This window comes from Peromyscus californicus, unplaced genomic scaffold (genome assembly GCF_007827085.1).
Source record: "Peromyscus californicus insignis strain IS unplaced genomic scaffold, ASM782708v3 Scaffold_4__1_contigs__length_199733344, whole genome shotgun sequence".
Classification (NCBI taxonomy): Eukaryota; Metazoa; Chordata; class Mammalia; order Rodentia; family Cricetidae; genus Peromyscus; species Peromyscus californicus.
Genome location: NW_026294562.1, coordinates 60206767 through 60225826, shown reverse-complemented (window position 1 = coordinate 60225826; position 19060 = coordinate 60206767). Strand labels below are relative to the sequence as shown.

The following is a 19060-nucleotide window of genomic DNA, read 5'->3' as shown; positions in this document are numbered from 1 at the left end:
TTGCAGACGACAGGCATTAGGTTCACAACTTCCACATGATGGACCCCAGCTCTCTGTTGTTCTGGTTACACGAGATCTGATCACCTCTTCTGGCCTCTGTGGGCAATTCATGGACATGGTGCACAGACATACATGGAGGCAAAACACCCATATACAAAAAAAGAAATACTCTGCTTTTTCAATGGAGGGGGGCAGTGACATGGCTCATTAGGTAATCTGCACCTGCCACCAAACCTGACAATCTGAATTAGATACCAGGGGCTCACATAGTGGAAGAAGAGAACCAGTTCCTACAAGTTGTCCTTTGACTTCCACATGTGCGTTGTGGCAATCACCCCCCACCCCACCCTACCCCCTGCCAACCAATCAATCGATATAGTTTTTAAAAATGAAGGAGATCTGGAGATGTGGCTCGGTTTGATAGCATGTTTATCTGGCAAGCACAAAGCCCTGGGTTCAATCCTCGGCACCCCATAAACCAGGCATGGTGCTCATGCCATCATCCCAGCACTCAGAAGATGGAGAAGTTCAAGGTCATCCTTGGCTACATTGTGAGTTTAAGGCCAGCCTGGGATATGTTAATCCTTGTTGGAAGAAAGGAAGGAAGGAAGGAAGGGAGGGAGGGAGGGAGGGAGGGAGGGAGGGAGGGAGGAAGGAAGGAAGGAAGGAAGGAAGGAAGGAAGGAAGGAAGGACATTTTAGCCAGATGTGGTGATGCATGCCTGAAACCCAGCACAAAGGAGGCCAGGTAAGAGGATCAGAAGTTTGAGACCAGCCTCGTCTACATAGTGAGATAGAAGAAAGAGAAAAGAAAAACGTGGAAAATTCATAGGCTTTGAGGACACGATACTAAATGCAATAAACTAGTCACAGAAAGACAGGTGTTGGGGCCGGAGAGATGGCTCAGTGGTTAAGAATGCTCGTTACTTTTCCAGAGGACCCAAGTTTGACTCCCAGAACCCTTTAAAATAGTCCATAACTACCTGCCTAGCTCCATGGGGGACTGGAACTCTCTTTTGGCTTCTGCAGGCACCACCAACACACTCACAAACACACACACACACACACACACACACACACACACACACACACACACACATACACGCACACCACACTTCAAAATAGATTTTTTAAAAGATTTATTTTTATTTTTTCCATAAAATAAACTTTAGAAAATAAAAAGGGAAGGTACTGAATGACTCAGTCTCTATGAGGTTCCTGGAGCCATCACATTCTTGGACACATAAGGTAGGACGATGGGTATCATCTGCCTACCTATCCTTTATTTATTAAGAAATAAATATCCTTTATTTATTAAGAAATAAGAAATACTTGCCTTATTTCTGTGCCTAAACTTAAGGAAGGAAGTGTTTATCTGGCTCACAGATCAAGGGCACAGTGTGTCAATGGGGAGAAGACGTAGCAAGCAGGAGGCAGGTGGATTTTTGTGAGTTCACAGCCAGCCTGGTCTACAGAGCTAGTTCCAGGACAGCCAGGACTACACAAAGAAACTCTGTCTCAAAAAACCGAAGCCAAGGGCTGGTAGCCGGTCACATTGCATCTACATCAGGAAGCAGAAAGATGAATGCTGGTGCTCAGCTCACTTTTCCTTCTTATTCTTTGTGGAGCTCCAGACACAGGATGGTGTCATCACATTGAGGGTGGACCTTACTTCATCAGTTAAACATCTCTAGAAACAACATCACAGACCCACAGACACATAGACGAGTGTCTTCTGGGTGATTCTACACTCTGTCACATTGATAGGAGTAACCATCACAATAGGTGTGGTGGGATAGGGGCTGGGAGGAGGATTTGTAGCCCAGGCTTTAATGGAACAAAACTTTGGTAGCTGAAGACACTCTGGAGTTGGATGGTTGTGATAACTGCACAGCAATGTGAATTTGTTTGTTTGTTTGTTTCTCCTGAACTTTGCACCCTAAAATGGTTAAGGTGATGCTATGGTTTAAATGTGAAATGTAATGAACACTTGATCCCCAAAGAGTGCTTTGGGGGGATGCTATGTACCCTTGGAGAGGTGGAGTCAGTTTAGTGGGCAGAAGCAGGTCACTGGAGGGCAAGCCTTGAGTTATAGAGCCTAGGTCTGTTCACTTCCTGTCCTGTCTCTGCTTCCTGACTGCCAAGGAGATGTAACCAGCCACCACATACCCCTCCACTGCCGTGCCTTTCCTGCTAATGGATTGTATCCCCTGAACTGTAAGCCCCAAGAAACAATACTCCTTTAAGTTGATTCTATTAGGTATTCTGTCACAGCAACAAAAAAGTAACCAATATAGAACATTGGTATCAGGAATGGGGCTGTTTCTGTGATAAACCTGATCATGTACTGCACAGGCCTTTGGGACTGGTGTTTGGAGGAATGGGAATGAGTTTGGAGTTGTGAGCTAACAAAGCCCTAGAATGCTGTAAGAAGAATTTACTGGGCCACTCTAGTGGGAGCCCTGAAGACCTGAACGTTCACAGTAATCTTGACATTGAAGGCTGTGTGCATGTGGTTTCAGAGAACAAGGACTTAGTCAGGAATTGAGCTAATGACCATCCGTGTTAAATTTTAACAAAGGTGGATTCTGTCTGTGTCCTGAATACTTGAGTGTGGCTGAATTAAAAAAGAATAGACTAAGTTGTCTGGCAGTGAAAATTTTAAGATAGCAATTGCTTGCTACATTGACTAAGATTTACCGTGAGAGAAAGTATAAAACGGGGCAGAAAGATATGAAAATGTGTAGCTTCCAAGGAAAGGAGCATGGATGAGTTTAAGGCTGCAGACGAGGCAGCTATAGACAAAGTAGCACAGATTACTAAAGAAAGAGAAGCCAGCACTCTGCACTTGGACAATGGGAAAGGTATATTGGAGACCAGACCACGCCCATCAATAGCTGCAACTTATAAAATGTAAATTCATTAGAAAGGGAATGCTTGGATAGAAAAGTGGCCATAAGTATTCCCTGTTTGTATTAACTACCTAGGAAGTGTTTCCCCAGGATCATACTGCACTGAGATCATGCTAACACACAGAGGTCACAGCAGATGTGGCCCAAAGAATATCAAGCTACATGCAGAAGTAGGCAGTTGTGATCTCATAGTGCTGATTTTGTGGACCTACAAAATGGAAATATTATGGGGTCATAGAGGTTTGCCCCAAGGTTCAAGGAAGCCTCCAAGTATGTGTGGCAGGGTTGGATTCTCTGCAAGGAGGACCTTAGAGGCCATTATATGGAGCTGTAAAGATAAAGCCTGGATTGCATTAGAGACTTCTAGTTAAGAGATAACAGAACCCTGGGGCATTTACTAAGGAAAGCTGCAGGTACCAAATGGAGTCAGGCAAAGTGGGAGGAGCTGGAAAAGCAGGGCCATCTGAGGCTTTTGGACCCCAGATGGCCCCATCCTTAATCCTAGACATGAGGCATGGAACTGCATGGGTCGGTGTTTTTCACTCTGGGCTTCTGTCTTGCTTTGCTTCAGCCTTTCCTTGTTGTATCCCTATCCATCCCCTTGGAATCCAAATGTTTACTCTGTGCCATTGCACACTGGAATTATGTGTCAGAAACAGTGGTCCTTACTTTATAATAAGAGCACTCTCGTTTTAGAAGAAGAACACTGGACACAGAGTAGTAAAGTCAAGGCAGTTTGTTTTGCAACATTACGAAGTTGGGGGTCAGCCTGGAATGCCAAGCATGCTGACTGGGGCAGAGAACAGTCTTTGTAAACCCCAACACATGACCTGTCATCCCTTTTTTGAATGATCAGGAAAGCACAATCTTCTGCATCATCTCGGACTTCTCTTTCCCTCTGACATTTAATTTGTCTTTTACTCAACAAAACCCACGCACAGGCTCATCTCTATATTTTACATCATGTTTGTTTGAAAGTTTATCAGATGCATGGCCTCGTAATCATGACTGGCTGTCAGGAATCTTCTACTCTAAACCTCTAGTTTTGAGGGCAGAAGTAGCTAGAATAGCAGGCAATAGTGAAAGTCCAGTGTTCTCTGTCCATTTGAAACTGAGCTGTGAGATATTATTTCTAACAGTGTGTAGCTATTTTTTTTAATTTTTAATTTTTTTTTTACAGGGCTTCACAGTTAAGAGCTTGAGTGTCAGAGGAGATTGTAGACTTTCGACGGTAAAACTGTAGAGACTTAATTCATTTTACATTGTGAGACGGCCATGAATGAGCTTCAGAGGCCAGAGGTGGAATACTACCATTTAAAGGCAACATGGATGGGAACACTTGGTCCCCAGTTGGGGCTACTATTTAGGGAAGTTGTAGAACCATTGAGATATAAGGACCAGCTAGAGGATATGCGTTTCCAGGGTAAGGTTTTCAGATTTACAGCTCGGTCCTTCCTTCTCTCTGCTTGCTGACCACAGAGGAGATGTGACAAGCCCATCACACCCCACTGAGACAGCTGAAAGCTTCCTGCCATTGCTCCTTCCACACCATGACAGACTGCATCCCCTGAACGGCTAGCTAGGAAAACCCTCTGTCCTTAAGCTGCTTCCATGGGGTATGTTGTCATGGTAATGAGAAGAACAGCTACTAGAGAGAGATGGTAAACTTCAACTTGTGTGCTTTATTTTTAATTAAGTACATGTGTGTATACACACACACACACACACACACACACACACACACACACACATATATATATATATATATTTGTGTGGACTATGTGCACATGGGTGTAGGTGGCTTTGGAGGCCAGAAGAGGATGTCAGACCCCTTTGGAACTTAAGTTAAAAGTGGTTGTGAGCTGCCTAATGTGGGTGATAGGAACCAAAATAGAGGAGTACCTGCTCTTAACTGCCGAGGCATCTCTTCAGTGTTCTCTCTCTCTCTCTCTCTCTCTCTCTCTGCCTTGTGCTTTGTGCAGATGTAATCTCTCAATTACTGCTCCAGTGTCATGGCTGCTGCCATGCTCCCTGCCATGATGGTCATAAACTCTAACCCTCAGGAACTGTGAGCCCCCAAATTAAATGCTTTCTTTTATTTTTTTTATTTTTTATTTTTTTTATTTATTTATTTTTGGTTTTTCGAGACAGGGTTTCTCTGTGTAGCTTTGCACCTTTCCTGGAACTCACTTGGTAGTCCAGGCTGGCCTCGAACTCACAGAGATCCACCTGGCTCTGACTCCCGTGTGCTGGGATTAAAGGCGTGTGCCACCACCGCCCGGCAAATGCTTTCTTTTATAAATTGCCCTGGTCATTGTTTTTTCATGGCAACAGAAAAGTAACTAAGTCAGAACTTGGTACCAGGGAGGGGCATATTGCTGTGATAGGCCTGACCACACTAGAGCTGTTTGGTTTTGTTTTTCGAGGAATGCGGAAGACTTTGAGACTTTGGGCTAGGAAAGTGGTTCAACACTGTAAGCTGAGATTAATGGATCATTCCAGTAGGAGCTTGGAAAACAGTAGTGCTGAGAGCAATGTAGACTATGGAGGACCAGCTCAAGAGATTTCAGAGGGGAACAATACTAGAAACTGGGCTAAAGACAAGTTTTGTGATATTTTGGAAAAGAATGCACCTGATTTTTGCCCTGGCTCTAAGAATACACCTAAGGCTAACTTGAAGAGGGAGCCATATTCCCTGGAACTGGAGTTACAGATGGTTGTGGGTCTCCATGTGTGTACTGGGAACTGAATCCACTCCTCTGCAAGAGCTGTGAGTACTCTTAATCACTGAGCCACCCATTAAGCCCCTAGAAACTGCTTTTATCAATGAAAACAAAAGTGATTGGGCTGGGAAGATGGCTCCATAGTAAACACTCTTGGTACACAAGTGTGAGGATGTGAATTTGAATCCCCGAACCCACACAAACCCAGGTGCAGTGGCCTGCATCTGTAATCCCAGTGTTCCTATAGCAAGATGGAGGCAAAGGCAGGGGAATCCCCAGAAGCTTGTGGCCCAGACAGACTGGCATCCACAGCAGGGGATAACAAAGACAACAAAGAGAACCTGCCTCAAACAAGGTAGAAGGCAAGGATAGGTACCCAAGGCTGACCTCTGACCACCATACACAGACTATAGCATTCTTGTACCTACACACATACATATGTGCTCACACATCATACATACTATACACACATCTATAAAAATAAAAACTACAAGGTTTGTGGAATTCAGTAAGGAAATTTAAAGCAAGCTGTCTGCTTCTTCAGCATGCACAAGGCTTGTATATGTATTATGGCTTCCAGTTTAATGTTTTTATGGTATTGCTGCATGTGCAAACAAGAGGGTCTCTGATTCTTGTGCCTTCTCTTGGATTCTTTTCCTTCTGTTGATTTGTCTTGTCCAACTTTGATGTCATAGTTTTTGTTTTATCATTATATTTTATTCTGTTATGAACTGAATGAAAACCTAACCATTGGGGTAAAGGTTGAACTGTCATCTATACCTGCAGGGAAAAGGAAAATCAGTTTTCTCCAAGGGAGTGACACTGGATGTATGCTAATCACTCCAGGCAGGCCTCATGTTCAGGAATAGTCGACCAACATTTAATGGACACCACGTGTGTGTGTGTGTGTGTGTGTGTGTGTGTGTGTGTGTGTGTTTATTTGGTTACAGTTTGGTGGGTTTTGGGGGGTATTTTATTTTGTTTTCTTGATTTTAGTGGGGGCTTGTTGTTGTGTTGTGTTTTTGTTTGTTTTTGAGAAAGCACTTAAAGTTGGTTGGGTAGAGAGAGGGAGAGGATCCAGAAGGGCTGGGGAAAGGAGGAATATAATCAAAATATATTTCAATTTTAAAATTGTTTTAAATAATTAAAAATATATATCCTTAAAAAGTCAAAGAACTCAATAATGTGTTAGAACAGAATAAAGATTCCAAGTCAGAGACCACTGTTTCCTTAAGAAACTTAAGAAGAAAAAAAGGGCAAATTAAATTCAATAATCCAATAGAAGTGGACAGACTAGAGACATAGGCCATAGAAAAGCCACAAAACACACAGAGAAATGAAAAACCGAACACAGTCTTTGGGAAGAGGGAACTTCAACTAGGAAAATGCCTCCATCAGACTGGCCTGTTGGTAAGTCTGTAGGGCATTTTTCTTCCTTCCTTTTTTTTTTTTTTTTTTGCTGTTTGTTTGTTTTGTTTTGAGACGGGGTCTCACTATGTAGCTCTAACTGTCCTGGAACTCATTCTGTAGACCAGACTAGCCTTGAACTCACAGAAGCCTGACTCAGCTTCCCTGGTGCTGGGAATAAAGGCATACACAATCACATCTGGCTGTTGGGCATTTCTTAATTAGTGATTGATGTAGGAGGGCCCAGCCCACTGTGTGAGGTGCCACCCCTGAGCAGGTGGTTCTGGGTTGTATGAGAAAGCAGGCTGAACCATAAGGAGTAAGCCAGGAAGCAGCATTCTTCCATGGCCTCTGCTCCAGTTCTTGCTTCCAGGCCTTGAGTTCACCCTGTCTTCTCTCCACGATGGACTGTAAACTGTAAGATGAGATGAAAACCCTTTCCTCCCCAAGTTGCTTTGGTCATGGTGTTCATCACAGCAACAGAAAGCAGACTAGAACAGTGGGTAAAACTTCCCAACAAAGAAAACTCTGAGTCTGTGTGGCCACATCAGTGAATTCTATTAAATACTTTAAGGGAGAAATAAAACCAACCTATACAAACTTATACAGAAAAACTTGAAAAGGATGCAGCCTTCCCAACTCTCTTTATAAAGGCAGTATTGCTCAGATGCCAAAACCAGATGCACTACAGTCTTTTGTTACTCATGGATGAGGATACAAGAATTCTAAAAGAAAATTTAGCCAATCCAAAACAACCTATACAATGAGGTTTGTCCTTGGAATGCAAGGTTGATTTAGCACCAAAAAAATTGGACTTGACTGGGACTAGAGAGGCAGCTCAGCAGCGAAGAGTACTGGCTGCTCTCACAGGACAAGGGTTTGCTTCCCAGCATCCACATGGTGGCTCACCACCATCTGTAATTCCAGCCCCAGGGGATCCATCCCCTCTTCTGACCTCCAAGGGCACTGAACATACATGGTGCAAATATATACATAGAGACCCAAATGCAAAACATTCATCAACATAAAATAAAATAAATAATTTATTAAGGGAAAAAACTTGATTTCTAGAAGCTTCCAGGCTTTGTACTGTGAATGGCATCTCCCCCAGGTTCCCTCTTTCTAGACACCTCCATCGCTTTCCAGGACGTGGGTCTCTGGTGGTCTGAGTACTTCTTTCAAAGGGTTGGTAGAGTGGCTCTTTCCAAAGCAGGGATCTGTAGCATGTCTTAGATAAGTGTGCCTGAACTTATTTACACCCCATCTGCATGTAAATCCTAGTTACAGCCTATAAAATCCCATGTCTGGGCTGGGGAGGTGGCTAGGCAGCAAAGTGCTTGCACAAACACAAGGACCTGAGTCTGATGCCCAGCACCCATGTAAAAGTCAGATATGTAAGCCCAGGGCTGGGGGGCCCACACAGGATTCCTGGGGCTTGCTGATCAGCCAGCCTAGCCTGCTCAGTGAACTCTGAGTTCAGTGAGAGACCCCATTTAAAAAAGAAAATGAAGAGGAAAGCCATCAAGGAGAAACCCATGGACCTCTAGCCTCCACATGCACGCACATGCACACACACACACACACACACACACACACACACACACACACACACACACCTGTGTCCAAAGGTATTTCTCTTCAGAGCTATAGAACTTACTTTTCTCACATCTAGCATTGTGTATGTGTGTGTTGTGTGTGCGCGCGTGCGCACACACGCGCGCCGAGAGGTGCATGCACACCATGAGACCCATGTGGAGATTAGAGGACACCTTACAGGAGTTGGTTCTCTTCTCCCACCGAGTGGGTCCCGGGGATCAAACACACATTGCCAGGCTCAGCAACAAGCGCCTTCACCCACTGAGCCCCCTCACTGGTCCCCAGCATCATTCCCAAGCTGTAGGATGTGTTTGCTGTGACCAGTTTAGAACTGTGTCACTGCAGCACTCGAACATGTGTGTCCTCTCTTGTTCTCTCAAGGGTGCTTCCCCGAGTTGCCTGAATTCTGGGGTCTCTGACATCTCCAGGGATCTTTTTCCAGCCAGTTTTCCTCTTCCCTCTGTGAGCCCTCACACCTGGCCCACCTGGCCTGCTTTTCTCTCCCACATCCCAGCTCCAGCTCCCTTTCCACATACCTCATGAGCTTCTAAAACAGTGGTTCTCAACCTGTGGGTTGCAAAGCCATTGGGGGTCCGTATCAGACATCCTGCATATCAGATATTTACATTACATTTCATAACAGTAGCAAAATTACAGTCATGAAGTAGCAATGGCATAACTGTATGGTTGGGGGTTGCCACAACATAAGGAACTGTATTAAAGGGTCACAGAATTAGGAAGGTTGAGAACCACTGTTCTAGAACCATGCTATCTGACACCATCTCCTCACAGTGTGCCACCGTTTCCACAACCAGATCTCCTTGGTTTCTTTCGCGGCCATCTTAATGCTCATTTCTGCTGCTGCTTATGGCCTTCCACGGCAAGTCTCTACTGGGACCATGACATGGCTCCTTCCCTCTCAGTGACACTGCCTTGTACTGTGTGAGGGTCAGAACGTTGTCTCTTTCTCAGCCAGGGATCTGGGAGCTCAGGTCCCTGGTGAGCTTGAACACTCTGTCTGGTCATGTGTATGGAACAAGTCAGGACCCAGGTCCTCCTGGCCGGGGTCTGGGAATTGGGGTTCAGCTTCTCCCACTTCCTTTTTCTTTAGTTACAACACACTCATTGCTTTTCTCCCCACTCTTTCTTTCCTTTGAGTTCTTCTGTAGACAGGAAAGCTAGGAACACAGGGAACAGAGCTGGCGCCAAGGCCAAGAAGAAGCTAAAGTCTGCCGGGTTCAAGGATATGTCAGGGACAAGTACCCACAGCATGGTCAGGAGACTGTTACAAGAATGGGGACCCCGCTGGGCATGTGTGTTGGAGATGAGGGGAGCCCCATGTCTTGTCATAGAGACAAGTGATCAGCATGGCAAGGCAGGGCTCAGAATACTCACCATGACCAGCATCACAGAAATCAGAATTGACTTGCATCTTTTATCTTGGGGTTGGCCAGAATTTAGCTTGATATAGATGCAAGCATGTAGATGAGGATGTGCACAGGTTACCAGTCCTCACTGTTGGACCTAGACTGATGTCCAAACACCACACCTCAAAACCCAAATCTTACCTTTAAAATGTATTTTCTCTTTCTGTGTGTGTGTGTGTGTGTGTGTGTGTGTGTGTGTGTATGTATGTGTGTGTATTGTGTGTATGTGTGTATGTATGTGTGTGTATTGTGTGTATGTGTGTGTGTGTGTGTGTGTGTGTGTGTGTGTATGTGTGTGTGTGTATACATGTGAGACTGGATATTGATGTTAGAACTCACCCTCAATTGCTCTTCCACTTTATTCTTTGAGGTAGGGTCTCTCAATCAACCCAGAGCTCACAGATATAACTAGTCTTGCTAGTCATCTTAACCCCACCACCCTCTGCTAAAATGACTGTGAGGCACTGCACCCCCCCAGCATCTCTGCGGGGTCTGGATGTCTGAACTCCTGGTCCTCATGCTGGCCAGACTAGTGCTTCAACTGCTGAGCCAGCTCCGTTTTTAAAAATTGCATTTTTGAGAGGGACATGGTGGCACATGCCTTTAATCTCAGCACTCCGGAGGCAGAGGCAGCTGGACCTCTGTGAGTTTGAGGCCAGCCTGGTCTACAGAGTGAGTTTCTACACAGAGAAACCCTGTCTCAAAAAAAAAGAAAAAAAGAAGAAATTATTTGTGTGTGACGTGTGTCTGCGTGCACACATGCAAGCACCAAGATGTGTGTGCAGAGGGGTCAGAGCACAACTTTCATGATTCAATTCTCTTTTTACACTTGCAGGTTCCAGGGGTTTAACTCAGGTCATTAGGACTGGTGACAGGCCCCTTTACATGCTGAACCATCTCACAGATCCCCTAAAATTAACATTGCCTTTGAGAGACAGCAATTCCACCACCAGGCAAGAAACACCTGAGATGACCGTCTCAGGTCACAAAGTAAGTCAGCACTTGGAGGCGCTGGGCACTTGTCAACATGACAAAGGAGCCAGCTTCACGGGCCAACACCTGCTGGCCACACTGGGGACATCTGGAACATGGCAGTGACACACTGTAACAGCTGGCTGCGGGTCTGCGTATTACTCACTTCGTTGTGGAGAAGAAAAGGCTGGAGGCGGTTTTTTGTTTTGCAGTAGAATGTCAACTAATAAATGTACAGGGAAGGATGGGATGAGAAAGCCATCACTTAGCATACGGATGGAGTTGGCCCAGGTGCGCACAATGGGGTTGTAACGGGGCAGTTGGGGGGCTTCCGCTTCCCTCCATGGTGGGTGCATTGACAAAGGAAAAGGCAGCATACACTGGAGAAAGCTCCTGGCTACAACTTTTACCCAGCGCTCGATCGGTCCTGCCCGTGCTTCCTTTTCGGACAGTGATGAAGTGAGCAAACCACACGTGCCTGTCCACTTCCAATACTTGAAAACAGGACGTGATCTCACCCAGGTGAAGCAACAGCCTCCCGGCATCAGCAGCGGCAGCAGGAAGCCAGTGAGGCCTGAAGCAACCAGGGACCTGAGTGGCTCCTTTGAGCTGAGGGCTCCTGAGGTGGAGATACCTGGGGGAAAGGGAGGAGGAAGAAGTGGAAGAGGGGAGGAAAAGGGAGGAGGAGGGAAGGAGGAGGGAGGAGGAGGAGGGGGAAGAAAAGGAGAGGAAAACAGAGACAAGAAGGGAGGGAGAGAATAGGATAAGGAGAGAGAAGAGAAGAAAGAAAGGAGAGAGAGGAGGGACAAAGACAAACAGATGGCGGAGAAAGAAGAGAGAGATAGTAGAGAGAGAGAGAGAGAGGAGGGAAGAGAGTGAGCGGGGAAGGGAAGGAGAGAGACAGAGACAGTGTGCTGCTGCAAGTCTCAGCAGAGGCCTTTGAGACATGGCAGAATACTGCTCCCCACATGCATACGTGGCCTGGAAATTGTGTCACCATAAAACTATAACAGTTATAATGGAGGGAGAGTCCTCAGACGTCTCTCAAACCCTGATGTCAAATGAGTCTTGACCTTCAGCAGCTCGGCTGAGGACTCGTTGATCCCCGATAAGATCCTTTCACAGGAGGAATGGATTGGGGTTCTGTGGCTTGGGTGTGGCTTGAATCACTCCCAAAAGTTCCTGTGTTAGAGGCTTGGTTTTCAGTGTGGCTCTGCCAGAGGTCCGGGGGCCTTTAGGAGTCAGCACTATCGAGAGGAGACAATGTTCTTGGGAGGGATTAAATAGAATCCAAGAACCCCAGTTGGTTTCTCAAAGAGGATTGTTGAAAAAACAAACAACACACACACACACACACACACACACACACACACACACACACACACACACACAAAGCAAAAACAACAACAAGCAAAAACCCAAGATGAGCTAGATCAGGTAAAGTGCTTGCTGGTCAAGCCTGTAGACCTGAGTTCTATATCTGATGCCCACATGGAAAACCAGGCACAGCATTCCATGCTTGGAATCCCAGAGCTGGGGAGATAGGTGGAGCCCTGGGGGGCTCACTGGCCAGACAGTCTGGTCTTATCTTCAACTTCTGGGTTGCAGAAAGACACCCTGTCTCAAAACACAAGGTGGCTGGCTCCTGAGCAATGACGGCAGAGGCTGACCTCTGACCGCTACATGCAATTGCACAACCGTGCACCTAACACACATGAGCGTGCGCATACTTGCTTACACACAAACAAAGCAACGCTGACCGCTCCCCACTCTCTCACTTCCTGTCTCACCTACAGCCACTGTGACACTATCATCACCAGGTTGTCACCAAAGCCAGCCTGATGCAACTGTCATGCTTTGAGCAAATCTCTCCTCACCACTCTCCCCAGCTTCAGAAGTTTTGATATAGAGAGGAAAAATGGGCCAAGACAGGGTTTGACACTTGTCCTGGACTGAGGTGAACACAGGTGACTATTACCCGGGGACTCATCTACATATGACACTCCCTTTAATGGGATGTGCCCCATCCCCAGATTCCTTAGCCTGAACCTGCTTCCGATGCATGACCGCTTGAAGGTGATCTGTCACACCTCATAAGTCTGTGTTCTGGAAGTTCAGTCCCCAGAATGGCAGCATTGAGGCCTTGCAGAGGTGGCTCTATCCCTGGAGGCACCCAGCTCAGAAGCATTAACGCTGCTCTCAAACTTGGGGCTTGTGTATGTGGTTGTGAAGAAAGGCAGCTTGTCCTGAGTCCCCCTGGCTTCCTGTCTTACTGTGGGTGCTCTTCTGCATATGTGACGTGACACAGCCAGGACCCACTGGACATCCAGGAGTTGACTGAGCAAACAGGAGGCAGTCACTAAAATGCCAGTGGAAAACTGGAGACCCCTCGGCATTCCGTGACATTTAAACCCACCGGAGCTGATTATATCATTGAAGGGGCAAGAGGAAGATGTGAAAAGGCAGCTGAAGGAAGCCCCATGTTTCTATGAGTGAAACAGGGATCTAAACAAACCCTTTTCTATTATAAAACACCAGCCCCGGGTATCTTGTTAGAGCATCAGAAAGCAGACCGAGATGAACCGTCTACATCCTTTGTGTCTCTGTTGTGTGTATATGACTCTCATGCTTAGGCATCTTAACAAATGAGTCATGGTTTTCTCTGTCATTCTGTCTACCCATCGTTTTATTTCATAGACTAAAACCTTCAGAGGCCTCATCTGCCCATGTGTCAGATAAAGGAGGCAAGGCTGAGGCTGGCTTGAGGGATATGCCTCTTGTTCTATCAGGACCTCTGCCAGGTGACATACGGAGTTTCTAGTGTGCCCCGCTTTGCCCCAGCCCTCATGGCTCCTGCTGCAAATTCGTTTGGTGAAGGAGCCAGGAATGACTACAAGGCCGCTGGTGGAGCTTTGTGAGTGGGGGTAGGGGATTAGTGAAGCTTCCTCCAACTGCTGACCCCTGTCATTGCCTCTGGCCATTCATCACCACACACATGCAGGTATGCCCACAAGCACACCAGCCACAGCGCAGTGCAAAACAAAGACAGCACAGTGCACACACATGTGCCTCACCTACCCACATGCATGCACACATATAAAAAGACATGTGTATGTGTGCAACACACACACACACACACACACACACACACACACACCAACCCAGTCTTTAGTATTTGGTTGGTTGCTGGCTTTTCTTTAAATTCCTTAGAGATAGGATCTACAGTACTAATTGAGGGATAGAAGCACAGTCTGGGCAAGGTCACCATGCTGGATACCAATGACAGTTTAAAATGGTCACACTAGCTTCAGCATAGATAGATTAGGTGAGGGAGGGATGGACCAGTAAGTATGGAAGAAGACTTCTGGGGGAAGGTGAGCAGAAGTGATGGCCTGCACAGGCAAGGGGGAAGGTGTGGAGCACAGAATGTTCTAGACACTGCTCAGGGAAAGAAGCCTCCCACAGACACATGGTATAGGACCCCTCTCCTGAGGTCCCCGGAGACCTCAGATCCACAGAGACAGAGAACAGGGTGGGACGATGGGTGCTGAGGAAGGACAGAGAGTCCGTGTTTCATGGGGAAGATGGGAGGCTGGTGGTGAATACTGCTGAGCCATCATTTAGATGATTCAGTTCTGTGTACTTTACCACAGTGTGTACAGGTTGTACACAGGTGTGTCTGTACAGGTTGCTAGGACTGGATGGAGTCTCTGCTGACCTCAGGCTTCTGCTGTAGTCTGCAGCTGAGGTGGGAAAGGATGGGGAAGGAAAGTAGAGGACACAGAGAGCATGAGACTAAAGCCCATGGAGCTGATTATGTCTTTCTCCTTTCTGCAAAAGGAGAGCAAGAAAAAGATGGAGAACGGTCACATACTAGTAACCAGAGCTGGGGACAAATGTCACCCAGGTATTTCATGGGGAGGAGCTAGGGCCAAGACAGAAGAGCCCTGCTAGACTTGGGGGCCAGGGGCTCATGGAACACACCCTGACTGGGCACAGTACACAGTGGTCAGTTGGAGTCCCAGTGGGTGAGAAGTGGGAGACAAGAGGTCCCCTATGGTGCTGAGCTCCCAGGAAATCTGGATTAACCGGCGACAGACATTTGCACAGCTCTGACCTATGAATAGCATGGGAGGAGGCCAGTACTCAAGACTTCAGGGAAGGGGCTCTAGGTGAGCAGGCCAAGACAAACGTGAGGCATAAAGAAGATGGTCACCACTTCACCTCTACACCCAGGGCTGCCCCCTTCAGTTCAGTGAAGATGACACCACGTAGATCCCCTCTCCCCCGGCATCCATAGATACTTCCCTTTGAAAACAACACACTTCCTTGCATCTAATTGACACGGGATCTGATTCGCTCTTAGCAAACATAACAGTTCTCTGATTTTCAGTAACTCCACTGACAATCACCGTTATCTGATGTTCGAATGTTGCCAGCCCACAGGCCCCCATCTCCCCACCACCATCGGCATCCACTCCTCCCTTTACTCCCTCCCCAGCTCTAGGAAGAAGCCATTTCCTTCTCTAAGGACCTGGCTGGTTGGCATTTCTTACATAAATGAAACCCTTTGGTGAAACTTCTGAATAAAACAAAGCAAAGCTCCACTTTTACCTAACAGACAGCTGGGACTGCATAGCCAGATGCGCGTCCCCACCCCCAGAGAGGGGAGGTCCCCTGTCCTCTCTGCTGCGGTATCTATCCCTCTTCTGGCTGAGCTGCAGCTGGAACAGTAAATGCTGAGAGAAAAGAAGCAGCTAGGAACTCATAAGCACTAGGTGCAGGGCTCTAGAGGAGGTGAAGAGGAGGGGAAGGAAGAGTCACTCCGTCATATCTGCTCCCAGCATAGCAAAGGATTCCATAACCCTCACAGGCTCAGGGCTGTAGCCGGTCACATGGTCTGGCTGGTATTTATAACCATTTTCCTGCATATCTCTTTCCTTCAGCGAGTGCCTCAGCTGATTGTGGCCCTTTACCTAGTGGGTGACCTAAGCCTTCATTCCTGAAGGGTCTGGGCCTTCGGCGGTCCTACGTGGATTGGGCAGTAGAGTCTTTCCACTGATGTGAATCATTGAGACCAGAGCTGCAGGCCATCATCTATGTTCTAGACATTCTGTTGTGAAACCACAGCCTGTTTCCCCTAGCCAGGGCAGTTGCACCAGCCTGTAATCAATCGCCCCCTTGCAGCCTGATGTTTGGACCTATGATCACCTCAGTCTCCAGGGTACTGGGAGTCAGTGCAGTACCTATGGTGGAGGTCTTGACCAAGAGAACCCAGACAAGTGGGGACAGGAAGACAAATGCTACTGGCAGAGGGTTAGGATATAACTTGGTAGCAAGGTGCTTGCCTCCTGTGTGCACAAGCCCCGGGTTCAGTCTGCCAGTCACTGGTGGACTTTCACTGGGGAACAAGAAAATCATTGATGCATTAACCTCTGTGTCCCCAGGACCACGAGCAGTGGCTACAGGAACACGGCCACATGGTTGGGTTCAGAGGACGTTGTTCCAGCTCCTCAGAGTGCAGAAAATGAGCCACCTTTCTTTCTATCCTCAGGCCAGGGCGGTGGAGCATGTGAAGGATGGTGATTCTCTGAGCTTGCACTCGCTGCGTTCTGGTCCTGCCTGTGCTAAGTCCCTGTTTAGAAGGAAGCCCTGAGATACACAGCAGGGAGTCAAGCATGCTGTGAAGGTGCCCTGGGCCAGGAGGACCAGCTCATATTCAGGTGTGCTTCAGTGCCAGTGGCAGCAGAGGGGTCTCTCCCATGATGGCAGTACTCCAACATCACCCAGCAGTGAGTGCCAGGCAGTAAATTTAGTGGATGGACCTCGATGAGTAGACACCCACGTACTGTACACACAATAATCATTCCATTCTCAAACTCCTTTGGGAATGACAGGGACATCTGGGGAAAAAGCTGGCTGGTGGCCACTGACTAGATCATCTCATCCACAGTGGACCTCCATTTGGCCCAGGGGTTTATTTCTGTGGCCAACATCCATATGGGACATATGTCTCTTCACAGCCTATGTAGTGCACCCTGGGAGAGGTCTAGCCCTTTCCTCTAACCTCCTGCTATCACCTTTTTCAAATACTTTCCTTCCAATTCCTTGACCATCATGACCTATTGGCCACCAAATGGTGGAAGCTGCAAACCTAATCTCTCCGTCCAGGTCAAGTAGGGCAACCACAGTGACTGTGCCAAGTCTTGCCTGCTGAGGTGTATCCTTCCTTCCATTCCCCAGAGGAGGCTGCAAGTCACCCACTCACTTTGGGATTGGGCTGACATGTCATGCAAAGCTGTTGAAGCTGAGCCAAGACTTTTTCTTTCTCAGTGACCAGGTAACAAGAAGTTACACATGAAGTACAGGTGCTGCTGGGAGGGGCTATCAAAGAAGCAGGAAAAAGTCACCGGCATCAGGGGAGCTCTTTATGAAACTCCCTGGAGCTTTGAAGTATGCAACGGTCAATCTTGATGGTCAACAGAACGGGATTTAGAATCACCATGGAAACAAACCTTAGGGCATATCTGTTGGGGATTTTCTAGATTAGGTTAATTAAGGTGCAAAGACTCACCCTAAAAGTGGCACCATCCCATAGGCTGGGGTATTGGAATGAATAAAAAGCAAGCAAGCTGAGCACCAGCGTTCATCTCAATCTGCTTCGTAACTGTGAATGTAATGTCGCTAGCTGCCTCGCGCTCCTGCCACAATGCCTTCCTCGCCATGATGGACTGTACCCTCAACGGTGAGTCAGAACAAACCCTTCCTTCCTTCTGTTGCTTTTGTCAAATATTTGCTCCAGGAATGAGTGAAGTAACTAGCACAGTGCTGGTAGTTATCAGGCCTGCCCTGCATCCACTGCCTCTACTTAATTGTGAAACACACCAGTGTCTCCCCAACCCATCAAATCATGGGTCATTCAAAAGCTCGTTTATAATGGACAGTTCAGGTCATGTGGTCAGTTGGAGTCACATGGCCACTAAAGCCTAGGGCAATGCAGGATCTAAAGAAGTATCCATGAAGGATGGCAGGATTCAGCGCCATAGACCAAGGTGGTAGACGGTGAAGTCCCTACAGAAGCCTCAACAGCCCCCACAGAACTTCCTCCCTCCCACAGGCACCTTGCACACCATGAATCTGCTGCTCAGAGACACTCATACAGCAGCCCAGGCCTGTCACCGAGCCTCTTCTTTTCTGGGTGTCTTAGTTTTCTATTGCTGTGAAAAAGACACCATGACCACGGCAACTCTTACAAAGAAAACATTTAATTGAGGGGGATCACTTACAGTGTCAGAGGTTCAGTCCACTATCATCATGACAGGGAGCATGACGGCATGCAGGCAGACATGGTGCTTGAGCTGAGAATGCTACATCTTGCAGGCAACAGGAAGTTGACTGTGACATTGGGTGATACCCTGAGCATAAGAAACCTCAAAGCCACTCCACAGTGGCACACTTCCTCCAATAAGGCCATACCCACACCAACAAAGCCACACCTCCTAATAGTGCTACTCCCTATGAGATTATGGAGGCCAATTACATTCAAACTACCATACTGGGCCTCACTGAAAAGTGATATCCTTGTGGGTCACTTGATATCATGTATCTGATAACTGCAAAATCCAAAGAGAGCCACTAGGCCCTTGCTGTATCTTACACAATAAGAAGGACCATAAGTAGATCTCCACTTGACCCAGTCTACTGCACCATAGCAATATCATCAAGGCAGAAGGCTCCCCCAGATCATGTGGGATTTGATCACCCGACCTTCAAACACACACCATGTGGCCAAGTCATCTTTAGATATCATGAAGGTCAGCATTAAATTAAAGTTGACTTGATATAGAGCTGTCACCTGGAAAGACAGTCTCAGTGAGGGACTTTGGATTGGCCTGTGGGCATGTCTGTGGGGGACTGTCTTAATTAAGTTAATTATGGTAAGACCCAGGCCACCATGGGCAGCACCATTCCCTAAAATAAGGGCCTCTGAACTGTAGGATAGTAAGGACTCACAGCCAAAGAAA

At 47.1% G+C, this 19060-nt stretch overlaps 1 long non-coding RNA gene across 16 annotated transcripts in view; it reads right to left on the bottom strand.

The window, feature by feature from the left end:
- The window catches only part of LOC128124454 (uncharacterized), a 95402-nt gene that overhangs the window by 13181 nt on the left and 63161 nt on the right, over nucleotides 1-19060 (bottom strand). The window contains exon 7 of one of the 16 annotated variants that reach the window (XR_008222865.1): nucleotides 11203-11670. The exons of the other annotated variants lie outside the window; for them this stretch is intronic. This is a non-coding gene — a long non-coding RNA (uncharacterized LOC128124454). The remainder of the gene's footprint in view (nucleotides 1-11202; nucleotides 11671-19060) is intronic. 16 annotated transcript variants of the gene reach the window in all.